Source organism: Schistocerca nitens, chromosome 5 (assembly GCF_023898315.1).
Source record: "Schistocerca nitens isolate TAMUIC-IGC-003100 chromosome 5, iqSchNite1.1, whole genome shotgun sequence".
Lineage (NCBI taxonomy): Eukaryota > Metazoa > Arthropoda > Insecta > Orthoptera > Acrididae > Schistocerca > Schistocerca nitens.
The window spans coordinates 111,739,292-111,765,411 of record NC_064618.1 but is presented as its reverse complement, the minus strand read 5'-3'; positions in this window follow the sequence as shown (position 1 = coordinate 111,765,411).

The window sequence follows — 26,120 nt, the reverse complement described above, 5'->3', positions numbered from 1 at the left end:
GTTATCTTCTCAGCTTCTTTGTACATGTGAGTAACTTGTGGTAATAGTACAGTTCTGAGTGTTCAAAACACATTACGTTTAGTTGACTACTAAATCCACTTATTGGTCCTGTGCTGCTGTGTCAGTTCCACATCTGCAATTATGTACTTACTTCATTGATGTGTATTTATGCTGAGCTATAAATAATGTTTCACGTCTGCCATTATGTTACTCAATTATGTTGCTAGTGTATGTACTTATTTAACACTCACTCTATTAACATTTAACGCATAGGGTAGCATATTTATTTCATATCTATAGTGTATTGCAGCCGATCAGTTTGCTCACGTGGCCATCCATTTCCACTTGATCGGATGCTGAAACCTCAGGTAGTCTCTCTCGACCTACCACTAAAGTGCATTAAGTAATTATGGGCGAGAGTAATGCTAAACTCCTTAACCTATAGGACACCATGAGCTGCTCTGTCTCATCTATCATAAGGGTGCCTATGGTGGCATTCACGCCTCCAACTCATAACCTCAATACGTGTAGGTGTGTTCTGTCACACACTACACCAAATAACGCCCAGCTCCAATGTTATAAATATTTCAAGGTCGTGTCCTTCACGTCTCAACCACAAACACTGTTCAATTCTATTACACTGCAATTCCTTGCTACACAAGGAGAGCTCATTTTTACAACTTAGCTGCATATTTTTCATAACACTAAGCAATCTCTTTTACTATTAATTACTTAGCTCTAATGCATACACTAGGTTGCACTGCCACTTCAGATCCTGCTTGTACACGAATTTGTATATATATTACTGTTGGTGGACCATTTACAATAAAACAACAATTTTGTACTTATAATATTACCAAGGTTCTATACATACTTGTTACTCAAATACCTTTGTATCTTAATTACATCATACTTCTCTATTGTTTATGTCACTGTTAGGTTTGTCTCATTAGGTATTTTCTTCACTAATCGGTGGATAGAATGGTTACAGAACGCATGGCTTGATAGCCATGACGGAAATTTTTGTATTGAAAAGAAGGAGCCGAAATTTTGGTGGATAGGAAAAATGGAGAATGAGTGAGACCTGAAAAGGAAAGATCTCACACAGCTGGGACTGCACAGCTACCACACTGTGTAGAGGTTACAGAACAACCTCCTCCCTACAGAATTCATTCACTACCTATGAACTTCTTTAGGTCGATCACGTTCCTGAGACCGAATAGCTTTTTCTCTTAGGGTACTCTAGCCTATATGCATTGGCATGTGGTTTTCCTATGATCCTGAAAGGTCCTTGGTATTTACTAAGATTAACACCTTCGTCCCAATATCTCCTATTTTTCAGAACTCGTATAGGCAGCTCCCAAGTTTCATCATTAGTTACTACATGTTTATCAATAATAGGTACCGTAATTACTCCAGTTATCGGCAAGACCATTTTTAACTGGCTTCTTTCAAAGTCAACAAGACTCTGATATTTTGACAAGAAATCTATGCCAATTAAAACCTCAGTACAGAGATTATTTACAATTAAGCATTGATGATCAATTAAATTACCATTAATATCAAAGGGCAGCAAAGCTTCTTGCTTTACCGTTTTTGACACCTTGCCAGTAGCACCAATTATTCTTAGTCCTGATACCCTCATAACTGTAAGCTTGTCTTTACCAGGTAATGTATCAAAGAAGGACTGAGATATCGCACTCACCTCACTTCCACTGTCTAAGAGACAACGTACACTGGTACCCAATATATTCACTATTATTATAGGGTGGCTTATTCTAGTTTGTACAGGTGGTTCCTCAAACTCATCCAAGAGTTCCTTTTGGATTTGTCTGCAACTAAAGTGATCGACATCTGTCTTCATTACATTTAGGTCAAAGTGTGTAGGCGTTTCCTGAATTACATTTTCAGCTGCCTTTTCCAGTCCGTCTATTAATTTCAAATCGAAACACCGCACGACTTCATTACATTTAGTTTGCTGAACATGACTCAAATTACTGTAGTCTGAGTGATTCTGCGCCTCCAGACCGGCATAATACTAGTTACAGCTAAACCACTTTCACTATTATCTTCGGGTTCCTTCTCCAGTGACAACTGGTCACAGCTACTGGGTTCATCGACCCCCAACAGGTTATCCTCTACATTCTCACTTACCTCCTGTCCTAAATCTATTAGTACAGTATCAACATCCTGCACAGGCACTTTAGATAAGACCACATCATCCTCATCGTAAATATAAGCATGAATTTCTTCTGCTTCTTCACCTGAGAATTCAGTACTTTGTAGCTCTTCTCTACCATTACACTGCTGCGCCTTCTCTTTCTCTTCCCACTTAGAAAGCGTCTCTAACACGGTATCTATCAAATATTGTGAGTGGTCTAATATTTCTGCTGTATCCTTAGATGCTACCGACCCCTCGTCCACATATTCAGTCTGAGTATTCTGATCTGTCTTACCAATGACTGGAACTACTGGCTTAGGAAAAATAACCGCCTGGTGAGCTCCAGTGTCCTCTTAGACGGGAACTAGTTTTCCTGCCTCGGCCTAGTACTGTTTCCTTTATTTCCGTTATGGTTAACTGGCACAGCATTGCTTTCTGCAGTGTTGTTTACCTGCATAATTTTGTTCAGAACAAAATTATTATCATTTGGATGGCATTGTTGGTTCTGATAATTATTTCTCCAATTCCTACCTGTCTTAGGATGGCGAACACCTACTGTTCTGATGTTTACATTGCCATTCTGCTCGTTCTTAAAATTACTACTAGTGTTATTAGCATTTCTGTTATTACGTGCTTGCTCCTCATTGGCAGCAACATGCTCTACCCATTCCAAATATTCAATAAAACGTTCCAGATTGTCTCTAGGGGCAGATATAATTCTAGTTTGCCAATACCATGGCAGTTTGGCTTCAAGACCCAGTATTAACATTTCAGGTTTTAGCTTTTCGGCCAAATGTGACAAACGTGAGATCCATGACCTGGCAAACTCTTTAACAGATTCCTTGCCTACATTGAAGCGCTTTCCACTCCAAAATTCTCTCAACACTTCATTTTGCTTATTACTAGACCAATACTCATAAATGAAAGCTGTTTTAAATTCCGCTAATGTTTTACACTTCAAAATAACATCAGCTGACCAACGAATGGCGTCACCTGCTAAATGGCTTCTAATAAATGAGATTTTCTCTCGTTCAGATCAAGTTGGTGGAATCACATCTTCAAAATCGTTCCAGAAATCTAACGGGTGGATATTTTTATCTGGATCGAACCGCAAGAACTGCCGACACCAGATAAAAGTGGCGTTTGCAGCTACAACTTGTTGTATACTACCATTACCAGAAGTTACTGAAGCTACTTTACTCTCAATGTTAGCAATGTTAGTACTAATATTTTCTACTTTCATTTCAACATTATCTACTTTTTGCACAATATGAGTAGTATCAGTTTTGATTGCGTCTACTTCTGCTTGACATATGTTTACTTTCATATTAACCTCTTTAAACCTATCTGAGCACAGTTCAGATTCCGTCTCGATCTTTTCTGTTAACTTGTGCTCCTGCTTCGCATCTTCCAATTGCAAGTCTTTGCGAAACTCAGCAACTTCAGATTTTACTGTTTTATGCATTTCAGAAAATTGTTGAGCAACCTTTTTCTTCATATCCTCATGATTGTAATCAAGTTTATAATTCAAACTGTCCAGATCCTCTTTCAACTTACTGCAACCAGCCTTGAAGGTATTGTCCATTACCTCCAATCGTTTATTAAAATTAGTTTGGCTGGCCACAATCTCATACTTTAATTCAGCATTACTGGCTGACTATTTTGCATTAGTGGCAGCTATTGCTTGTAATATAACATTTAAGTCAATAACCCAAGTATCTTTGGGTTGCTCATTAGCTGGTTTTTTATCACACTCAGGTGACGAAAAACTAGCTCCAACACCAGAATCATCAAAACTAAATGAAACTTCTAATCGATCAGTCATATCTAACTTATCCTTTTTAAACTCTACCACCTCTGATGACTGTTTCGTTTTTAACTCATCAGATAAACTATCATCCAATAAATTAACAATTTCTAATTTCTGCTTTACTACAGGGGTCTCTATTATTGAATCATTGCCCCTTTTCACACTACTGTCAGAAAGCAATACTTCATATTTCACTTTAACATTACAATTTTCATGCTTATTTACACTTGAACCGTTGTCTGGATTTACAGTTCCAACAGACATAGGTTCTGATTTAAGTTTAACCTCGGTTTCTTCTGGCATTTCCATCGCCGACAGTCTTTTAGTGCAGGTTAGTAAAACTTTTAACAGCTTTTCACTTAACTCAGTTCCTTCTGCACCATGTATGGCGTTACCAGCTCGGCGTACCAGGATTACTGATGCGACGAGGCGCGTTGAACTGCAGACTGCACTTCGATGGCTGCTGTGTGTTTGTGTGACCCGCAACTGCAGGCGTGGCTCCGGTTGCTCCGGCGGACGACTGCGGTGAGGCGAAACTGGCTTCTCGCGATGCCGGCAGCGCCGCTAGACTCAGTGCCAGCTCTGTCAATCCAGATGCATTGTTAATCCAATTGCGTCGTCCACATGCACACGTAACACTATCACTGTACTATTACTCAGTAATTAATTTAATTACATTACACGCAGTAGACGAGCTCTGAACTTGCCCTTTGGAGATACGCTATCGCTATAGTTTTATAGTTATTCAGTTGAAACTTCTCACACCTTTATGATTATAGTGGATCTCCTTTCTAGTTAAATTTAAACGTCCTAGCCTTATTTATTCGCCTGCTTAATCTATCTTGCTTCCTAAAAAACCAGAAAATAATGAATTTCAACTAAAATTTTAATTTGGTACATTCAGAATACTGTTTCTACTAAATTATTATGAAAACGGAATCTAAATATATATTTTTTTAGTTTCTAGCTCTTTTCTGTTGCGCCAATGATTTTTACCAAAAAAAACGTCCAAATTTCGAAAATGGTTAAAGTTATTGAACTGATATTCAACACATATTGATTTAGTATTACTCCTGACATGCTAGAAACGTTTCAGGTTATATACTTGATTTTTAAAGTATTGCGCAACATTTCTGCAGTGCACCCGGTCTGCCATTTAAATGCGGCGGGTTGACAGTATTCCTCTCAACAACCACAGGTGGAAACACAAGCGGCCAAAGACACTGCTTGCTAGGGCATAACCACCTATGGTAAACTAACATACGCAAACAGCGACAAACGTCGGTAAGCCCCTGCATATCAGCAACACTGACTGGCAACTACCAGCTGCTATTAGAGCCGACCAACAGGCCACAGCAGGGACACCGACGAGCTCGCCCACAGACGCACGAACAATCTCCCAACACTCCCTCACACTGTGCCTCCGGTATATGACCATCGGACACGAAACCGATAACAAAACTAACTGTTGCAGGTTGCAGGACGCTGATCGAGGACCCTGTACCAGCGCCAGCCGCCGAGCAGCTCAACCGCACAACGTCAGGGTATCGACATGCATGATACCCACTACTAACAAAGCCTATCCTTGTACAACCTATCGCAGGCAGCAAGACAACCGCTACTGCTCTTGCCGCCCGACCTAACTTTCGCAGAGGTTTTTTTCCCTTGGCTCTTGCCTTGGCACTTTTTTTCCTCTGCCCTTCAAACCGCTACCCTTCGTCAGACTTCGACCAATCTATCTCCAGATGAGCGCGTATTAATGGTTAATCCTAACCAGACGTACGCAAACATCGCAGAACCCACATCCTGCGACACCTCACTTTAGTGAATACTAACCCTTATGCAGAGATGGCAGTAGACCTTTTGTGTTGGCCATCATGCCGGTGTGGGCGTGGAGGGGCTCCACCTCTATTATTAAGTATTCCTCTCTTCCCCCCTCCTCAGGCATGGCGTGGTGGTGGGGTTAAATGTGAAGTGAGGCTGAGCGCTTCGGTTCCCGTGTGTGGGCGAGGCCCACAAGCCGAAACTTGACCGCCCTGCTTTAAACACTTGATTTAGACATGTTCCTCCCTCGTGATTAAAGTCAGATTCACGAACCAAGGCTGTCTGCGCAGGTCGAGGCACGAACGAGGATTGCATTGTTGCCAGTTCCAAGTGACAGCCTGAAGAAAGCGTGTATCCTACAAATTGTCTCTCTTTCTCTTGTTTAGGCAGAATTTATCGTTTAGCATCGCCATCAGTGGTGGTAACTAGCAACAAATTGAATAAAAAGATCACTAAATAACTAGCTACATTTTATGCTCGCACTGGCTATGACATTCAGAGCAGAACGCTGAAAATATCAGTCAAAACTCGGCTGTGGGAGATGTAGGTGCACAGAACAACCATAAACTTGACCGCCATCGGTCGTGACTACAACTATAGTGACACAACAGCCTTGACACATTACCTTTTTTGGATGTTGCAGTACACAAAAAAGAAAATGGTTCCTTGTGACATGGCATATACCACAAAGCCACACATATGTACTGCTATCTTCATTCTATGAGTTGTCATCCACCCCATCAGTGCATGGGAGTTCTACGTGCATTGCTCAAGCGATCTTATACCATTTCTGATTTCGAAAATTTGGCACAGGAACTGGATCATCTTAAGACTGTCTTCAAGCTCAACTGATATACCGACCATCAAATTAATTGTGCTTTTCAGTTTGGACCATCAAGTGAATCAGCGCTGGACTCTAATAAAACAGTTGCTTTTCTACCCTTTGTTGGAAGTATTTCTTCAAAAAAAGTGTTCTCTTGCCTTTGGCCAAGGGCCCTGTTTGGATCTGTTAAAGATGATTTGGAACTGAGAAAACTTGGAGTTTATAAAATTGCCTGTCATTGTGAAAAGAGTCTTCAAACTGTTCATGACCGATCTGTGGAACATCAGCACCACAGACAGCCGCTGTGGCCGAGCGTTTCTAGGCGCTTCCGTCCGGACCATCGCTGCTGCTGCTACAGTCGTAGGTTCGAGTCCGGCCTCGCGCATGGACGTGTGTGATGCCCTTGGGTTAGTTAGGTGGTTCAAATGGCTCTGAGCACTATGGGACTTAACTTCTGAGGTCATCAGTCGCCTAGAACTTAGAACTACTTAAACATAACTAACCTAAGAGCATCACACACATCCATGCACGAGGCAGCATTCGAACGTGCGACTGTAGAGGTCGCGTGGTTCCAGATGTAGCGCCTATAACCGCTCGGCCACTCCGGCCGGCGGGTTAGTTAAGTCTAGGAGACTGATGACCTCAGATGTTAAGTCCCATAGTGCTTAGAGACATTTGAACCATCATCATAACGTATGTTTGCTCCAGCCTGAAAAATTTGCCGTCGCCGAACATTGCCTCAATGAAGGCATGATACGTCTTTTAAAGAGACCTAAATTATTGCACCTGCTTCTCGTAACTAGGATTGTGTGCTCAAGGACTCCATAGATATACGATTATCTGATGAAATTGTTAATAGAGATAAAGGTTTTCTCTTAAGCAAGATATGGAACCCTATTTTATCTCATGTAAAACAACAACTATCTGGTTTCCAACCCGCTGCACCTTAATTGGCGATTTATTACTTTCGCCAGTTTCTGCCGCTGTCGGCGCTGCAATTATTCGCTTCGCAGGAAGCAGCACTTCCGCTTCTCGCGCAGGCGCAGTGGCCTGTAACTGGGGTATAAATGCGCCACTGTTTCTGATGCCCAATCAGTTTCGGCGTGATTGTGTATTGTGCGATCGCACGAGAAGATGGCGGTCAGATGGACTGCCGGAATGCCGTGTAGTGAAGATCTTCATATCCGCTAACATATCCGTGAAGAGCATAAACATGCAACACGCCCGGAAAATCTACGCTCTACAGAATCACAAGCTTGGCACATGTCTGACACTCAACACATCCTGCACACAACTGACTCGTCAAACGTACATCTGTTCCGTACTGTGGCTGGTCTAAGCTGCCGCCACAGTTACTACGATGACGTCGCTTGTACGCCAGGAGTAGAATCAGCCCCGAAACGTCTTGGATGTACGATGTATGTAGTACATTTTCACTGAGACACTAAAACTTTTCTTCTACTGTTTCTCGAGAAGGAAATTCCATGCCACGTACGGAGTGGAAATGAAGCCACGAAGGACGGAGAAACGAGAGACGGAAAGAGAAAATGAGACGGACAACGTTCTTGTCTCAGAGTGTTCACACGCCTACGCGGTGGGGAGTTGCCGCTCGACGCCGCCAGGTGCGCTGGTGTTCCTCGCTGTAGCACAGCCAGGTGGAGCACCGGTCGCCGGATCTGCGTGTGAATAATGTAGCCGATACGGCGGCCCGCAGAAATATGGCCCAATTTCCAGCTCTTCTGGGCGCCGCGCGCTCCTCAAAACGGCAGATATTGTCCCGGATAAATCGCACTCGGATACATTTAGAATCGAAAATCCGAGCCCGAGGGGAACACTCAACTGCAGTAAACACTTCTGGAATGGAAAGCTTCCTTGAGATAACTGAAAATTCTCGTTCATTTCTTAACTTCCCCGGACGTAGGAGCAGGGAGAACGGGGTTAAGCGATCTGTGTTGAATCTTAAAAACTACTCCCTCCTTTTAACAGTTACTTCTAGCAAGAAAATGTCGGCGGTGAGAATTTACTGCTTATGTGTTTGGACCTGAATATTTCTGTCTCATTATTTGCTCAAAAGCAACCATTTCCCGCTATTGCCACCGTGCCATGACTGACAGTCGCGTCAGGAAGACTAAATATTTCATAAAAGAAACAATATGTGCTCTACTTTATTCAAGTTTCATTTTCTGCACCGCCACTCTGTGTAATTTTTTCTTTCATATTTATGTTGTCATATCTCAGATATGCTGCAGCTTCACTTTCTACAGTGAGTGTGGCGTGTTTTCAAAGAACCATAAAAATTAATCTTTACACTTATTACTGATGACAGTTATTCTTAATTTTATGTTGAGAAGTAACCAAAGCATTTTGTTCAACAATTAATTTGAGGTAATGAATATAGTTTCTTCAACGTATCACGTTATGGAAACAAAATACGCGATTATCTCGGAAGACTTTGATCGTTTTCTCATGATTCGCCGAATTTTATTTAATGTAACTTATAATTCTTTTGAAACTTGGAACACCAAAGAAGTATGTTAGACTTATAGAAGTAAGTTTGAGAAACACAAAAGGCAGAGTACGCATGGGGAAATTGGAGTCAGAAGAATTTGTAATAAAGAACGGACTTAAGCAGGGAGATGCCCTGTCTCCGCTACTTTTTCATTTAGTCCTAGAATATATTGTACGAATGGCAGCAGATTATTCAGAGGGTGTGGAGTTAAATGGAAATGTTAAGATATTAGGGTATGCAGATGATCTAAGCATCATTAGCGATAGGAAAGAATCTGTAACAGCAAATGCGAATGCGTTAATCAAGGCTAGTCAAAGTGTAGGTCGAAGGATAAGTGAAGACAAAACTAAATACCTGGTTACTACTAGACTGCCAGCAGCAGTAGATCAGGAAATGTTAAGAGTTGGAGACATGCAGTTTGAAAAAGTGAACACATTTAAGTACCTAGGCGTGGACATCACTTGGAGAAATGAGATTGAATCCGAACTGAAGAAGAGATTACGGGCGGGAAACGCGTGCTACTTCTCAGTGAGTAGATTACTTTCATCACGGATATTGTCTATGAATTTAAAGATTAGAATATACAAAACTATTATTCTACCAGTTATGCTGTATGGGTGTGAGACTTGGTCTCTCACTGTGCAAAATGAAAAGCCGTTTCGAGTATTCGAAAACAAAATTTTGAAGAACATTTTCGGAGCAAAAAGGGATGACATTAGCGGAGAGTGGCAAAAACTGCATAACGAAGAGGTTCACGAACTCTATTCAAGCCCAGACATATTCAGTATTATTAAATCACGTAGGCTGCGATGGGCGGGTCACGTAGCTCGAAAGGATGAGGACAGGGCAGCGCGCAGAGTACTGGTAGGGTACTTGAGGGAAAACGTCCTGTGGGGAGACGGAGGTGTAGATGGGAGGACAATGTGAAGGCTGATTTGAGCAGCCTGGGTACTGGAGGTGAATGGAAGGAAATAGCCCAAGACAGGGACGGATGGCGAAAATACGTTGCTGCGCTAATGGACTCTTGAGTCCGGTATGACCAGAGAGTGAGTGTGAGTGAGTGAGTAACTTATAATTGCGAAAACTCTCCGAATTTCAATCACCAATTTAATATTACCGATATAACTTGGGAGCTCCACTACGTTGTATTGACATCTATCAAATCTGGTGAACGTATCTCCTGAAAAATTCTAAACTATAACAAAATCTTACCGACAGTAAGTTACGTCGTGAAAGTGTGACGATTTGCGTGGCTGACCTTTGGGGTGCACAAGAGAAGCTCTGTACGTATGACCATGTACTGGGCTCCTACAGTGACACTGAACCTCGCATACCGAAAAAAATACGTTAAAATGGTGTAGAAAGACAAGACTGTAACCTTAGCGACAAAACGGCGCGAAATACCGAATACTGTGAACACTGTGTGTGAGGACATTGGCGACAACATTGGGATATAACTGAAAACGTACAGCAAGAATAATGTGGATCCAAGTGTTAATGACAGCATTCACTGAGATGAAAAAGGTCGTGGGGTACCTTCTACACTACCGGCCATTAAAATTGCTACACCACAAAGATGACGTGCTACAGACGCGATATTTAACCGACAGGAAGGAGATGCTGTGATATGCAAATGATTAGCTTTTCAGAGCATTCACACAAGGTTGGTGCCAGTGGCGACACCTAGAACGTATTGACACGAGGAAAGTTTCCAACCGATTTCTCATACACAAACAGCAGTTGACCGGCGTTGCCTGGTGAAATGTTGTTGTGATGCCTCGTGTAAGGAGGAGAAATGCGTACCACGTTTCCGACTTTGGTAAAGGTCGGATTGCGGTTTATCGTACTACAAAATTGCTGCTCGCGTTGATCGAGATCAATGACTATTAGCAGAATATGGAATCGGTGGGTTAGGAGGTTAATACGGAACTCCGTGCTGGATTCCAACGGCCTCGTATCACTATCAGTCGAGATGACAGGCATCTTATAGGCATGGCTGTAACGGATCGTGCAGCCACGTCTCGACCCTGATTCAACAGATGGAGTCGTTTGCAAGACAACAACCATCTACACGACGACGTTTGCAGCAGCATGGACTATCAGCTAGAAGACCATGGCTGCGGTTACCCTTGACGCTGCATCAGAGAGAGGAGCGCCTGCGATAGTGTACTCAACGACAAACCTGGGTGCACGAATGGAAAAACATCATTTTTTCGCATGAATCCAGATTCTGTTTACAGCATCATGATGGTCGCATCCGTGTTTGGCGACATCGCGGTGAACGCACATTGGAAGCGTGTATTCGTCATAGCCATACCGGCGTATCAGCCGGCGTGATGGTATGGGGTGCCACTGGTTACACGTTTCGGTCACCTCTTGTTCGCACTGACGGCACTTTGAACAGTGGACGTTATATTTCAGATGTGTTACGATCCGTGGCTCTACCCTTCATTCGAACCCTGTGAAACCCTAAATTTCAGTAGGATAATGCACGACCGCATGTTGGAGGTCTGGATACAGAAAATGTTCGACTGTTGCCATGGCCAGCACATTCTCCAGATTTCTCACCAACTGAAAACGTCTGGTCAATGGTGGCCGAGCAACTGGCTCGTCACAATACGCCAGTCACTACTCTTGATGAACTGTGGTATCGTGTTTAAGTTGCACGGGTAGCTGTACCTGTACACGCCATCCAAGCTCTGTTTGACTCAATGCCCAGGCGTATCAAAGCCGTTATTACGGCCAGAGGTGGTTGTCCCGGTTACTGATTTCTCAGGATCTATGCACCCAAATTGCGTGAAAATGTAATCACATGTCAGTTCTAGTATAATATATTTGGCCAATGAATACCCATTTATCATCTGCATTTCTTCTTGGTGTAGCAATTTTAATGGCCAGTAGTGTAACATCGTGTTGAAGCTCCTTTTCACCGGCGGAGTGCACAAACTGGACGTGGCATGGATTCAACAAGTCGCTGGAACCCCCCCGTAGAAACGTTGAGCCATGGTGCCGCTAATGCTGTCCATAATTGACGAACTTTCGGCATAGCAGGATTTTGTACAGGAACTGTTTTCTCGGTTATATCCCATAAATCCTCAGTGCGATTCATGTCGGGCTATCCGGTTGGCCAGTTCATTCGCTCGAACTGTCCAGAATGTTTTACAAACAAATCGGGAAAAACGGTGCCCCGGTGATTTGACTCATAGCTATTCACAAAGATTCCATCGTTTTTTGTAGTAAATGGTCTCCACGTAACCGAACGCAACCATTTCCAGTCAGTGATCGGTTCAGTTGGACCAGGGGGCCCAGTATAAGCAAGGCCCACACTATTATGGAGCTACAGCCACCTCTACAGTGCCTTGTTGATAGCTTAGGTCCATAGCTTTGTGGCATCTGCGTCACGCTCAATACCTACCATCCATTCTTACCAACTGAGATCGGGACTCATCTGACCAGGTCACGGTTTTCCAGTCGTGTAGGGTACAACCGAGACGGTCATGAGCCCAGGAGATGCGCTGCACCCGATGTCGTCCTGCTAGCAAAGGCACTCGCATCGGTCGTCTGCTGCCGTAGACCATTAATGCTAAATTTCGCCGCACTTTCCTAACGGATACATTCGCCGTACGTCCCACTGATTTCTCTGGTTATTTCACACAGTGTTGCTTGTCTGTTAGCACTGACAACGCTACTCCAATGCCGCTCTCTTTGTCTTTAAGCGAACGCTGTCAGCCACTGCGTTGTCTGTGGAGAGAGGTAATGCCTGAAATTTGGTGTTCTGGGCAAACTCTGTACACAGTCGATCACTGAATATTGTGTGGTGTCACCGCCAGACACCACACTTGCTAGGTGGTAGCCTTTAAATCGGCCGCGGTTCGTTAGTATACGTCGGACTCGCGTGTCGCCACTATCAGTGATTGCAGACCGAGCGCCGCCACACGGCAGGTCTAGAGAGTCTTCCTAGCACTCGCCCCAGTGGTACAACCGATTTTGCTAGCGATGGTTCACTGACAAAATAAGCTCTCATTTGCCGAGACGATAGTTTAGCGTAGCCTTCAGCTACGTCATTTGTTACGACCTAGCAAGGCGCCATTATCAGTTGCTATTGATATTGAGAATCATGTACCTTCCAGACTGACGTTCACCATTAATGGATAAAAGTTAAGTAATCCACCAGCTACGTCCTTTTCTCTAAATTCTAATTTCCTTGTCCTGTTCCAGACCTCACGCCAGCCTGCGTAAGCTAAAACGCGTGCCTTTCGGCCTCCTCTAGTAACACGGTGTTGGCTCTCCTGCCAACCAAAACATATTGAATTCCCTAGCGATATCCAAAATGAAATATCCCATGTGTCCGGCTCCAAATACCATTCCGCATTCAAAGTTTGTTAATTCCCAGCGTGCAACCATAATCACGACGGACACTTTTTCCATGAATCATTTGCGTACAAATGACACTCCACATATACTGTCCTTTTATACCTTGTGTAACGGACACTACCGCCATCTGTATATGTGGATACCACTGTCCCATGACTTTTGTCGTCCCAGTGTATGTAGCCAGTACCAGAAAGTTTGCAATGCAAATCTGTTACTGATGAACAATCTGTAATGTTGTACCTCATGTTGTACCTCACTGAAAAAACATGAAGAGGAAAAACGTTCAGGAGAAAAAAAAAACCGGGTAAGGAAATTTTTATGAAACTCAAAGAAGTAGCAAGTTTAAAGTATGAGCTCCGTTTACATCGATTATAAGTACATACAAAATTTTGTAATTCATAAATTAAACATCTTGGGTGCCTCGAATGTGCGAGTAGCGTTCTTGGCATCCAGTTTGCTCCATGAATTTCCTAAAATGCAGTCAAACGTCACTCAGTGAGGGGAGAGAAACAGGTAAGCCAAGCGAAACACACGCAGTAATTCCATAATAGTCTCATCTAAACGAATTGCTGGTTTTGGTAACAGAGCGATAGTACTCATCGTAAGTATGTTTAACTGTTGGGCTATGAATGAAGACATTCACAGCACTAAGACGGCAAAACTTCATCAGGCCTTGCCAGTCTTCATATATCATCTTGGATATTGGTAGAAGGTCTACAATAAATAACAGAATTGTTTTAGTTAGACTACAGCGAGGAGAAGATAATTGCAAAGCTGTTATGCACTAGGCAAGTGAGGAAATCTGAAGTTAAACATTCAGTTAAAAGAATGTATTTGCTTTACGAAGAGTCCATCAGTTTGTTAGCATTTTCCTGGTGTTTTTATGGTGCTATTTTGCATACCTTCGTGATAAGCTGTTTGAAATTTCAATATATGGCAGTGGCTGGATTCCTATGATATTCCCTAAATAGGCTAAGTTTTAAAAGGACGTTTTGCAGCATACTTCGAGTACGACAGTGATTTCCAGTCTCGCACCATTTCCTGACTAACACTGATGACAGTGAAGGATCATGGCTTATGTCTGGCTGCTTCCATCATTTCCATCGAATCTACAGGTTTTTGGATCAGTGCGTTTTTCGTTCCGTAATCCAACATTTTTACTGACTCACCTGGTTCTTTACAATTCCAGCGAACGATTGAATTTTGATAACTCTGGACTCGCTTAGCTTATTCTAGTTTTAGCTTCTCAACAGATCTGTATGATCAGTCTGAATTGAACTGTTGCGATAACTCAAGGGATTTGCTATTCTTTCCCCTTGAGTCTTCACGTAAGATATGAAGAAGGAACATGAGAAACAAGGATGACGACAAGGGTCTGTAAACTGGAGGCAGTAGCAGTAGACCCTTACGCAACGGCTGTAGGGTGAGGGACCACCAATTACTTACAACATTAAATAGGAAACACTTCCTACTGTTCTACGAAATTACATTTATTTTGTCACGAACCAGCTTTCAGCTTCTTAAGCTGCCATAAGGTGACAACTGAATGTCACAAACATAACTAAAAATACGTAAGAATAACTTATTTGTGCAGAATATACAACAGGTACTAACAGGTACTTGTAGAATGTTCAGACAGGAAATATTTTTAAAAAAGGCAAACTTTTTTGTTTTATTTGGAGATAGATTTAACAACAGATGAAAAATAAAGTTGAATTTACAAATTTTATCTACCGTTTAAACAATTAAAACTTAATTTGACGGAAGATACATGCTGTCAGTGAGTGTTACAGCAGCATTAAAGCAGCACAGAAAACCACTTTCTCGAAACATACCCTCTTTTCCTCATGAATATTGACTTATAAAAGTCGGGCTGCCCTCAGGAATAACTCAACGTCGACGCACGTACTAAGCATCATGGTAAAATCGGACATTTGCATCACTTGTTGTTTTGTAATAAGTAACATTCAAATCATAAAAACTAATAAGTGATCCCATAAACATTTCCCAGTTTATGCTATATAGACAGGTGTAAGGAGTATGCTTGGCTCTCAACTGTATTTCAGAACACTTTTCTGTAAACAAGCTGAGAATGCAGAATTTTTGTAGAACATTGTGTGAAACATGAAACCACAACTGCTGATCATGTTCTCGATGGAAATGCAGTTTTGGTGCCTGAAAAAAATCTACTAGAATGCTGTAAGCAATCTCATGCTTTCTAAAAGTCTGTATGATGTGAAAAATAATTATCATGGAAGCAATGACCATGCTGAAGGAACAATTTTACATCTTTCGTACAAGATCTTAAGGTTCTTCAAAGACAAACTTTATAAAAATATATATTTGTAATCAGTTTGATGTGTAAACAAGTACAAAGTTTTTGTGTCACTTCATAATTACGAAAACTGAAATGTTACAATTATCTTAGAGGAAACATGAGAAGTAATATTACAAGAGCTATGTGGCATGTGATATGCATATCTCCTTAATATACAGACTTTGTCTAGACAGTATTCATGAAAAAAAAAGAACGCAGCAAACTTTAGGTGAATGAAGAATGTGTGTGGACTCGACTGCAAATCAAATACACCGTATAAAGAGGAGTTCAGACCACATCAATTGAAAGAGCTTCTCCCACTTCGCTACTCATCCTGCATCAGTACACTCAGAAACCCTCCGTCCCAATATGGCCCAAGAAGATCGTATTTTCAGAAAAAAATGCATTATTTTATAGGGCAGGTACATAGATAAATGTTTTTCACATGTACAAAAACAGGAACCATTCATACATCACTCTCCTTCGTTCTCAATATACTTTAGTGCAGCCACGTTTCTTACCAGATCGGTTTCTTTAATGAGAATCTTGCCTACGGCAAAACCACTCATACTGCTTAGCAATGCTGTATGGCGTCCCGTCTTAACGTGGAATACGCTCTCTATACAGAACATTTCCAATAATTAATGTTGTCACTATTAAGGGAAATAGTACAAGTAGAGATAGAGAACCCCAGATTTTCATACTTTCTCAAGAGGCTGCCGTGTTACAGACTACGATATCATTTGATGCCATGTTGTTTCTTCGTTGACCAATTTGAAACGGACATTTACTCGAAACATTTCGAATGAACCCTGAAGCCAGACGATATAAAATTAAACTGAAGTCACTGACCAGGAGTGAATTTCCTTACCTCGGGTCTCAATTACACTTTCTCTGCCTTGCTCCTCCACAATGAGAAGATTTAAGCAAAATGAACGGTTCTTGTATTATGGAAATAAGTGTCTTGCAAAACATTAGGTACACCAGTCGTCTTACGCAAACTGAAAAAATACAGAAACAGATTACGGTCCTGCAACGCCACTGGACAAATCTATTTTTTATGTTGTACTGCGCTCCACAGCTGTTTGCCAAACATACGCGCTCTCTATTGAACACGCTGTGCTCCACCGATTATGACAATATTTTAGGCAGCGCAGAAGTAATAGTGGAGGGCTTCTGATGTGTATGTGTGCAGTTGAGAGGAAAACCTATTTAATATTCTACATCTACAGCTTCATCTACATGGATACTCTGCAAATTACATTTAATTGTCTGGCAGAGGGTTCATTGAACCATCTTCACAATTCTCTATTATTCCAATCTAGTATATTCTAAATCTAACTTTGGCACAGAAAGGGGTGAATTTTACTGGCACTAAAGTCTTTGGTCACTTACCAAATAGTATCAAAAGTCTGACAGATAACCAACAAGTATTTAAGAAGAAATTAAAAGAATTTCTGAATGACAACTCCTTCTACTCCATAGAGGAATTTTTAGATATAAATTAAGAAAAAAAAAACAAAACAAAAAATATTTAAAAAAATAAAAAAAATAAAGAAATACAAAAAAACACAATCAAATAAAGTTGTTATATTAACTTAAGTATGTTGTTAAATTAACCTAATTATGTCATGTATTGGAAAATTCGACTCGTTCCACATCATTACGAAATATCGTATTCATGATCCATGGAACTAGTATTAATCTAATATAATCTAATCTAATCTATAGCGCGCTGAAAGAACGAACACCTATATCTTTCCGTGCGCGCTTTGATTTGCCGTATTTTATCATGGTGATCGTTTCGCCCTGTGTAGTTCGGCGTCAACAATATATTTTCCCATTCGGAGGAGAAAGCTGGTGATTGAAATTTCCTGATAAGATCCCACCGCAACGGAAAACGCCTTTGTTTTAATGATGTCCAGCCCAAATCCTGTATCATTTCAGTGACACTCTTCCCTATTTCGCGATGATACAGAACGTGCTGCCTTTCTTTGATATTTTTCTATGTACTCCGTCAATACTACCTGGTAAGGATCCCACACCGTGCAGGAGTATTCTAAAAGAGGACAGACAAGCGTATTGTAGGCAGTCTCTTTCATAGCTCTGTAACGTTTTCTAAGTGTCCTGCTACTAAAACCTAATCTCTGGTCAGCCTTCCCTACAACATTTCGTACGTGTTACTTCCGATTTAGGTTGTTCGTAATTGTAATTCTTAGGCATTTAGTTGAATTTACGGCCCTTAGATCTGACTGATTTATCGTGTGGGCAAGTTTAACGGGTTCCTTTTAACATTCATGTGGATGACATCACACTTTTCCTTATTTAGGATCAATTGGCAATTTTCGGACCATACAGATATCTTTTCTAAATCGTTTTATAATTTGTTTTGATCTTCTGATGATCTTACTAGTCGATAAGCGACAGCATCATCTGCAAACAACCTACGACGGCACCTCAGATTGTCTCCCAAATCGTTTATATAGATGAGGAACAGCAAAGGGCCTATAACACTACCTTGGAGAATGCCAGATAGTTCAGATGGCTCTGAGCATTATGGGACTTAACTTCTGAGGTCATCAGTCCCCTAGAACTTAGAACTACTTAAACCTAAGGACATCTCACACATCCATGCCCGAGGCAGGATTCGAACCTGCGACCGTAGCGGTCGCGCAGCTCCAGACTGCAGTGCCTAGAACCGCTCTGCCACCCCGGCAGAAATGACTTCTGTTTTACTCGATGACTTTCCGTCAATCGTTTTCTTCGAGGTAATTTGTAATGTTCGAACACAATATATGTTCTAAAATCCTGCTCGATATCGATGTTAATGATACGACCTGTATATTAGTGCATTACGCCTACTAACTTCCTTGAATATTGGTGTAGTAGGCCGGCGTGGCCGAGCGGTTCTAGGCGCTTCAGTCTGGAACCGCACCACCACTACGGTCGCAGGCTCGAATCCTGCTTCGGGCATGGATGTGTGTGATGTCCTTAGGTTAGTTAGGTTTAAGTAGTTCTAAGTTCTAGGGGACTGATGACCTCAGAAGTTAAATCCCATAGTGCTCAGAGCCAATATTGGTGTGTCCTGTGCAACTTTCTAGTCTTTGGGTACGGATCTTACGCCGAACAAACGGTTGGATAGTTAAGTATGGAGCTATTGCATCAGCATAGTCTGAAAGGAACCTAATTGGTATACAATCTGGACTAGAAAACTTACTTATGTTAAGTGATTTACGCTGCTTCACTACTCCGAGGCTATCTGCTTCTATGTTACTCATGTTGGGAGATGTTCTTGTTTCGAATTCTGGAATATTTACTTCTTCTTTGGTGAAGAAATTTCAGAATGCTGAATTTAGTAAGTCTGCTTTGGCTGCAGGGCCTTCGATGGTATCTCCATTGCTATACCGCGGAGAAGGCATTAATTGTGTCTTGCCGCTAGCATACTTCACATACGACGAGGATCTCTTCGAATTTTTGTCAGGTTTCGAAACGAAAATTTCCTTGTGGAAACTATTATAAACATCTCACATTGAAACCCGCGCTAAATTTCGAGCTTCTGTGAAAGATCGCCGATACTGGAGATTTTGCGTCTGTTAGAATTTGGCATGTTTCTTCGTTGTTTCTGCAACAGTGTTGAAAACACTAATAAAGTTTTTTTCACACATTTGTATTCTTGCTGTTTGTCCCTGTATTTAATCTACGTTTGCCGTCATCCCTGCATGATGGCTGATACAAACTCAAAAGTTGAGCCTCAGGAGTGATGACACAATAGCCTGGTACAGTCTTTCTCTGAAAACGTATTTCTTAACGAAGTAGAGTTAGACTTCCAAGACATCATAAGGGGAGTATCAGTCATAACAGAGTCTACGAATGTACTATAAGGGGTAGTCAAATGAAAACGAGACAGATGGAAAAACTAATCACCGTAAGTGTTAATGTATTTAAACCACTGTGAGACAAGACGGTCTATGTGTTCATGGAAAAGTGTTTGTGGTTGTCTATGGAACCATGATTATACCCAGGCGTGCACCTCTTATTCCAATGCACATCGAAGGCCATGAATGTCTTCCTTCAGGGCTCCAAAAATAATGAAATCCCATGGGGTGAGGTCTGGACCACATGGAGAACATGCAGGGACTTCCCAGTGAAAAAAATGACCACACACATTTTGCGAAGTTCGTTTCAGGTACACTGCAGAAGTTTCGCTGGGAAGGCCTTGCACATCATCCGATAAGGTGCCTCCCGATAATCTCCTGCATGCCATAAGGACTACGACTAGAGCCTGCTGGAACAAAAGCGTGCGCGAGTCTTATAAAATTAAAGGAACAGACCATTATGCCACAGAAGTACCTAATCTTCCGTCACATCCTTGGAACCAAAATTCCGGATACAGGACAAACTTTATGCTGACTATGGCACCTTTTTGGGAGATTCGGTTGCATTTCTACCGCCTAATCATCAGCCAAACTTGATGTGAATGTGGCACTGAGGACGATGTTAACCACATTATCATCGGCCGCAGCTGCAACGCACAAATCAGGCAACTACGAAATTATGACATCTGATTACGTCCTCTGGCAAGGCATTACCAACGAACATGCAAACTCTTCTAGTAACAGAAAACCAAAAGGCCTTCAAATTTCTATACGACTGCATAGCATAAGGACAAATCAGAATATACGTAAATAGATTTTTTCACTTTATAATATAGTAAATAAGAAAGCTGGCTCTGAGGTATAAGCCCTCCTTTTAAATTAATGAATGGATTTTAATTTTCTACGTCATAAACTTAATTTCAGCTTGAATGATTGTAATTCATAATTGTTGTTATAATGACACATGAGTTACATGTTTCCTTTTAATGATTCATAACTATTAGAGATTTAAATCTGAAGGAAACTCATATCCAAAAGCCATCTATACAATTAAAAATATAATTAATGCTCCTTTGTTCAAATCGTGTGCATCTGAATGTTCGTGATTGATTGCATTGAAATTCTGACACAACATTGCATTCTAATACAGGCGTATTTTAGGTACTTATTTCTTTACTATGTGATACACATGTGTACGTTTTCGAGATTTTTTTGTAACAACCTTTCCCTAAAAAGTAGGTACGTGAAAACACACGCATTTTCCAACGTAGTGTTGTGTCAAAAATTCAAATCATTTTCTCAAAAACTTGAGCAGATTTGCAATTAGGAGCATTCGCAGTTTCTATGTAAATACCAATCTAGATGTTAGTTAGTTCAAAATCTCATTTCCCTGAAAGTTGTTTCTGCATTACTTTGAAATTGGGACAGAGCACAGCATTCGGAGACTAACGTGATTTTATAATCCTGCTGGAACGCCATGTAGTACATATATAATGTAACTGTAATAAAAAGAGAAACGTTATAAAAATATAAATATTGATTTGTTCAAAGTCAATGACTTCTAAAAGTCCTTGACCGACTACTTTGAAATTTTGGCACATCATTGAATTCTGATATGGGCGTGTAGTAGTAAAGGAGTTTTGCTATTTAGGGAGCAAAATAACTGATGATGGTCGAAGTAGAGAGGATATAAAATGTAGACTGGCAATGGCAAGGAAATCGTTTCTGAAGAAGAGAAATTTGTTAACATCGAGTATAGATTTAAGTGTCAGGAAGTCGTTTCTGAAAGTATTTGTATGGAGTGTAGCCATGTATGGAAGTGAAACATGGACGATAACCAGTTTGGACAAGAAGAGAATAGAAGCTTTTGAAATGTGGTGCTACAGAAGAATGCTGAAGATAAGGTGGGTAGATCACGTAACTAATGAGGAGGTATTGAATAGGATTGGGGAGAAGAGAAGTTTGTGGCACAACTTGACTAGAAGAAGGGATCGGTTGGTAGGACATGTTTTGAGGCATCAAGGGATCACAAATTTAGCATTGGAGGGCAGTGTGGAGGGTAAAAATCGTAGAGGGAGACCAAGAGATGAATACACTAAGCAGATTCAGAAGGATGTAGGTTGCAGTAGGTACTGGGAGATGAAGAAACTTGCACAGGATAGAGTAGCATGGAGAGCTGCATCAAACCAGTCTCTGGACTGAAGACCACAACAACAACAATGGGCGTGTTTTTAGGTTCAAATGGTTCAAATGGCTCTAAGTACTATGAGACATAACATCTCAGGTCATAAGTCCCATAGACTTACAACTACTTAAACCTAACTAACCCAAGGACATCACACACATTCATGCCCGAGGCAGCATTCGAACCTGCAACCGTAGCAGCAGCGCGGTTCCGGACTGAAGCGTCTAGAACCGCTCGGCCGTGTTTTAGGCATCTAAATCTTTCACTCCTGGAAATGGAGAAAACAACACATTGACACCGGTGTGTCAGACCCACCATACTTGCTCCGGACACTGCGAGAGGGCTGTACAAGCAATGATCACACGCACGGCACAGCGGACACACCAGGAACCGCGGTGTTGGCCGTCGAATGGCGCTAGCTGCGCAGCATTTGTGCACCGCCGCCGTCAGTGTCAGCCAGTTTGCCGTGGCAGACGGAGCTCCATCGCAGTCTTTAACACTGGTAGCATGCCGCGACAGTGTGGACGTGAACCGTATGTGCAGTTGACGGACTTTGAGCGAGGGCGTATAGTGGGCATGCGGGAGGCCGGATGGACGTACCGCCGAATTGCTCAACACGTGGTGCGTGAGGTCTCCACAGTACATCGATGTTGTCGCCAGTGGTCGGCGGAAGGTGCACGTGCCCGTCGACCTGGGACCGCACAGCAGCGACGCACGGATGCACGCCAAGACCGTAGGATCCTACGCAGTGCCGTAGGGGACCGCACCGCCACTTCCCAGCAAATTAGGGACACTGTTGCTCCTGGGGTATCGGCGAGGACCATTCGCAACCTTCTCCATGAAGCTGGGCTACGGTCCCGCACACCGTTAGGCCGTCTTCCGCTCACGCCCCAACATCGTGCAGCCCGCCTCCAGTGGTGTCGCGACAGGCGTGAATGGAGGGACGAATGGAGACGTGTCGTCTTCAGCGATGAGAGTCGCTTCTGCCTTGGTGCCAATGATGGTCGTATGCGTGTTTGGCGCCGTGCAGGTGAGCGCCACAATCAGGACTGCATACGACCGAGGCACACAGGGCCAACACCCGGCATCATGGTGTGGGGAGCGATCTCCTACACTGGCCGTACACCACTGGTGATCGTCGAGGGGACACTGAATAGTGCACGGTACATCCAAACCGTCATCGAACCCATCGTTCTACCATTCCTAGACCGGCAAGGGAACTTGCTGTTCCAACAGGACAATGCACGTCCGTATGTATCCCGTGCCACCCAACGTGCTCTAGAAGGTGTAAGTCAACTACCCTGGCCAGCAAGATCTCCGGATCTGTCCCCCATTGAGCATGTTTGGGACTGGATGAAGCGTCGTCTCACGCGGTCTGCACGTCCAGCACGAACGCTGGTCCAACTGAGGCGCCAGGTGGAAATGGCATGGCAAGCCGTTCCACAGGACTACATCCAGCATCTCTACGATCGTCTCCATGGGAGAATAGCAGCCTGCATTGCTGCGAAAGGTGGATATACACTGTACTAGTGCCGACATTGTGCATGCTCCGTTGCCTGTGTCTATGTGCCTGTGGTTCTGTCAGTGTGATCATGTGATGTATCTGACCCCAGGAATGTGTCAATAAAGTTTCCCCTTCCTGGGACAATGAATTCACGGTGTTCTTATTTCAATTTCCAGGAGTGTATACATATTTATATATGAGGAGGAAGACAAAGATAGAGGGTGAGGAGATAGAAAGAGTCAGAGCAGAGAAGGAATTTAGGACGTATATATAATTCCATACGTATTAGAAACGTGTGAGTTCTGTTTTGTTTCTTTTCCAAAAAAGTGGCTCTGAGCACTATGGGACTTAACATCTGAGGTCTCAGTCCCCTAGAACTTAGAACTACGTAAACCGAACTAAGCTAAGGACATCACACACACCGACGCCTGAGGCAGGAGTCGAACCTGCGACCGTAGCGGTCGCGCGGTTCCAGACTGAAGCGCCTAGAACCGCTCGGCCACGCCGGCCGGGTACAGATACTTAATAAGGAATGTAAAACTACTGGCTTGAATGACTATGTACAGACGTGCCTTTATGTCTTTAGACCTGTGCAAAGCTTCTCACGCTTCTATGTGGGCCTCCAGGCTTTTGACCACACTGTTGATGCGGCTGTTTCCAGCATTTTCTCTTACGTAAACCCTTCAACTCAGACCAGCGCTTACACTCAACGTCCTCAATTATTCGTTTTAGAAATTCCATTTTGGTATTCCCCAGCAAGTCCTGCCTCGTATCCTTCCCTCTAGTTGCCATGCTTGTAATTTCCTTGTGTCTTAATGCAGGTCCTACCAACTAGTCCTTTCTTCTAGTCAGCATATTCCATATATTCCTTTCGTCGCCGATACTGGAGAAAGTGTCCACATTCCTTATCCTGTGAACGTTCTCAACTCGCAGCATCCTTTTATGAAACCACATCTTAAACACTTTTCTCCTTTAGATATTTTCTGTCAGTCCGTGATTCAGTTCCGTAGAATACCGGGCTCCACACATAACGTGTCAGAAATTTATTCCAAAAAATAAAGGTTCAAATGGTTCAAATGGCTCTGAGCACTATGGGACTTAACATCTGAGGTCATCAGGCCCCTATACCTAGAACGACTTAAACCTAACTAACCTCAGGACATCACACACATCAATGCTCGAGGTAGGTTTCGAACCTGCGAACCTAGCAGCAGCGCGGTTCCGGACTGAAGCGCACAGAACCGCTCGGTCACAGCGGCCGGCAAAAACTTAAGGTTTTTGTTTGTTACTGCGCAGTACAGTCACGTTAATGTGACCGCGGCCTGTGTTGGAGGTCAACGTGCAAGACTGAGTGGCTACAGGCAACCTTTTTACATAAATAACGTTTTTTGCACAATCTGACAGGTGAAAGTTAACGTGGACGGCGTGAAAATCGCCCTGCAACAATAGTCGAAAGGGTTGAGGCCGGAGGAGGGAGCGTTATGGTCTGCGGAAGGTTTCCGTCGCATATCCTGGACGATCTCGCCATTGTAGAAGATGCAGTGGATGAACAGATGTATGCATCTGTACCTGGGCACCATAGTCATCCCTATACGCAGTTTGCTTTTCCTCAGCATGATGGAATCTACCAGCAGGACAATGCAATGTGTCCCATAGCTCGCAGTGTACGTGCGGCGTTCGAAGAGCACCAGAATGAGTTTACCATACTCTCCTGTCCACGAGACCCTATAATCTCTATAATCGCCTCAATAGGTCTGTTCGCGCCGTGGATCCTCAGCCGAGAAAACTATTGCACTAGCCACAGTACTGGAGTCAGTACCGCTTGAAACATCCCCTTAGAAAACTTAAGAATGTCAGAGCTGGTAAACCTCTACGTTATTTTATTTTCAAACAGCTGAGCAAAACTGAACATACTCAGACATACCTCTCTTTACTTATTCTGATCAACACTAAACTGACACAAAACATTTTTAGCGCAACGCAGTCTGACTTTCAATTATCCCTACAAAAGAATGGCTTCGACTAACAATAACCTACACATTTCATGAATCACTTACCTCACAAAAATCTTTGTTAGTCGAACTACATCTACATTTATACTCCGCAAACCACGCAACGGTGTATGGTGGAGGTCACTTTACGTGCCACTGTCATTACCTCCCTTTCCTGTTCCAGTCGCGTATGGTTCGCGGGAAGAACGACTGCCGGAAAGCCTCCGTGAGCGCTCCAATTTCTCTAATTTTACATTCGTGATCTCCTCGGGAAGTATAAGTAGGGGGAAGCAATATTTTCAATACTGTTGTGTTGGCAGAAGAGCCAACACCGTGTTTCTAGTGGGGGCTGAAATGCACGCGTTTTAGCTCACGCAGACTGGCGTGAGGAGGGAAGGCCTCTACTGACGTGAGGTCTGAAACATGACAATGAATTATAATTCAGAAAGCGGACATAATGTTTGATACTTAACTTTAATCCATTAATGATGAACGTCGCTCTTGACGGTACATGATTCACAATATTATCTGTTCAGCCTTGCTAGCTCGTAGCAAATGACGTAGCTGAAGGCTATGCTAAACTGTCGTCTCGACAAATGAGAGCGTATGTAGACTGTGAACCATCGCTAGCAAAGTCGGCTGTACAACTGGGGCGACTGCTAGGGAGTCTCTCTAGACTAGACCTGCTGTTTGGCGGCACTCGGTCTGCAATCACCGATAGTGGCGACACGCGGGTCCGACATATAC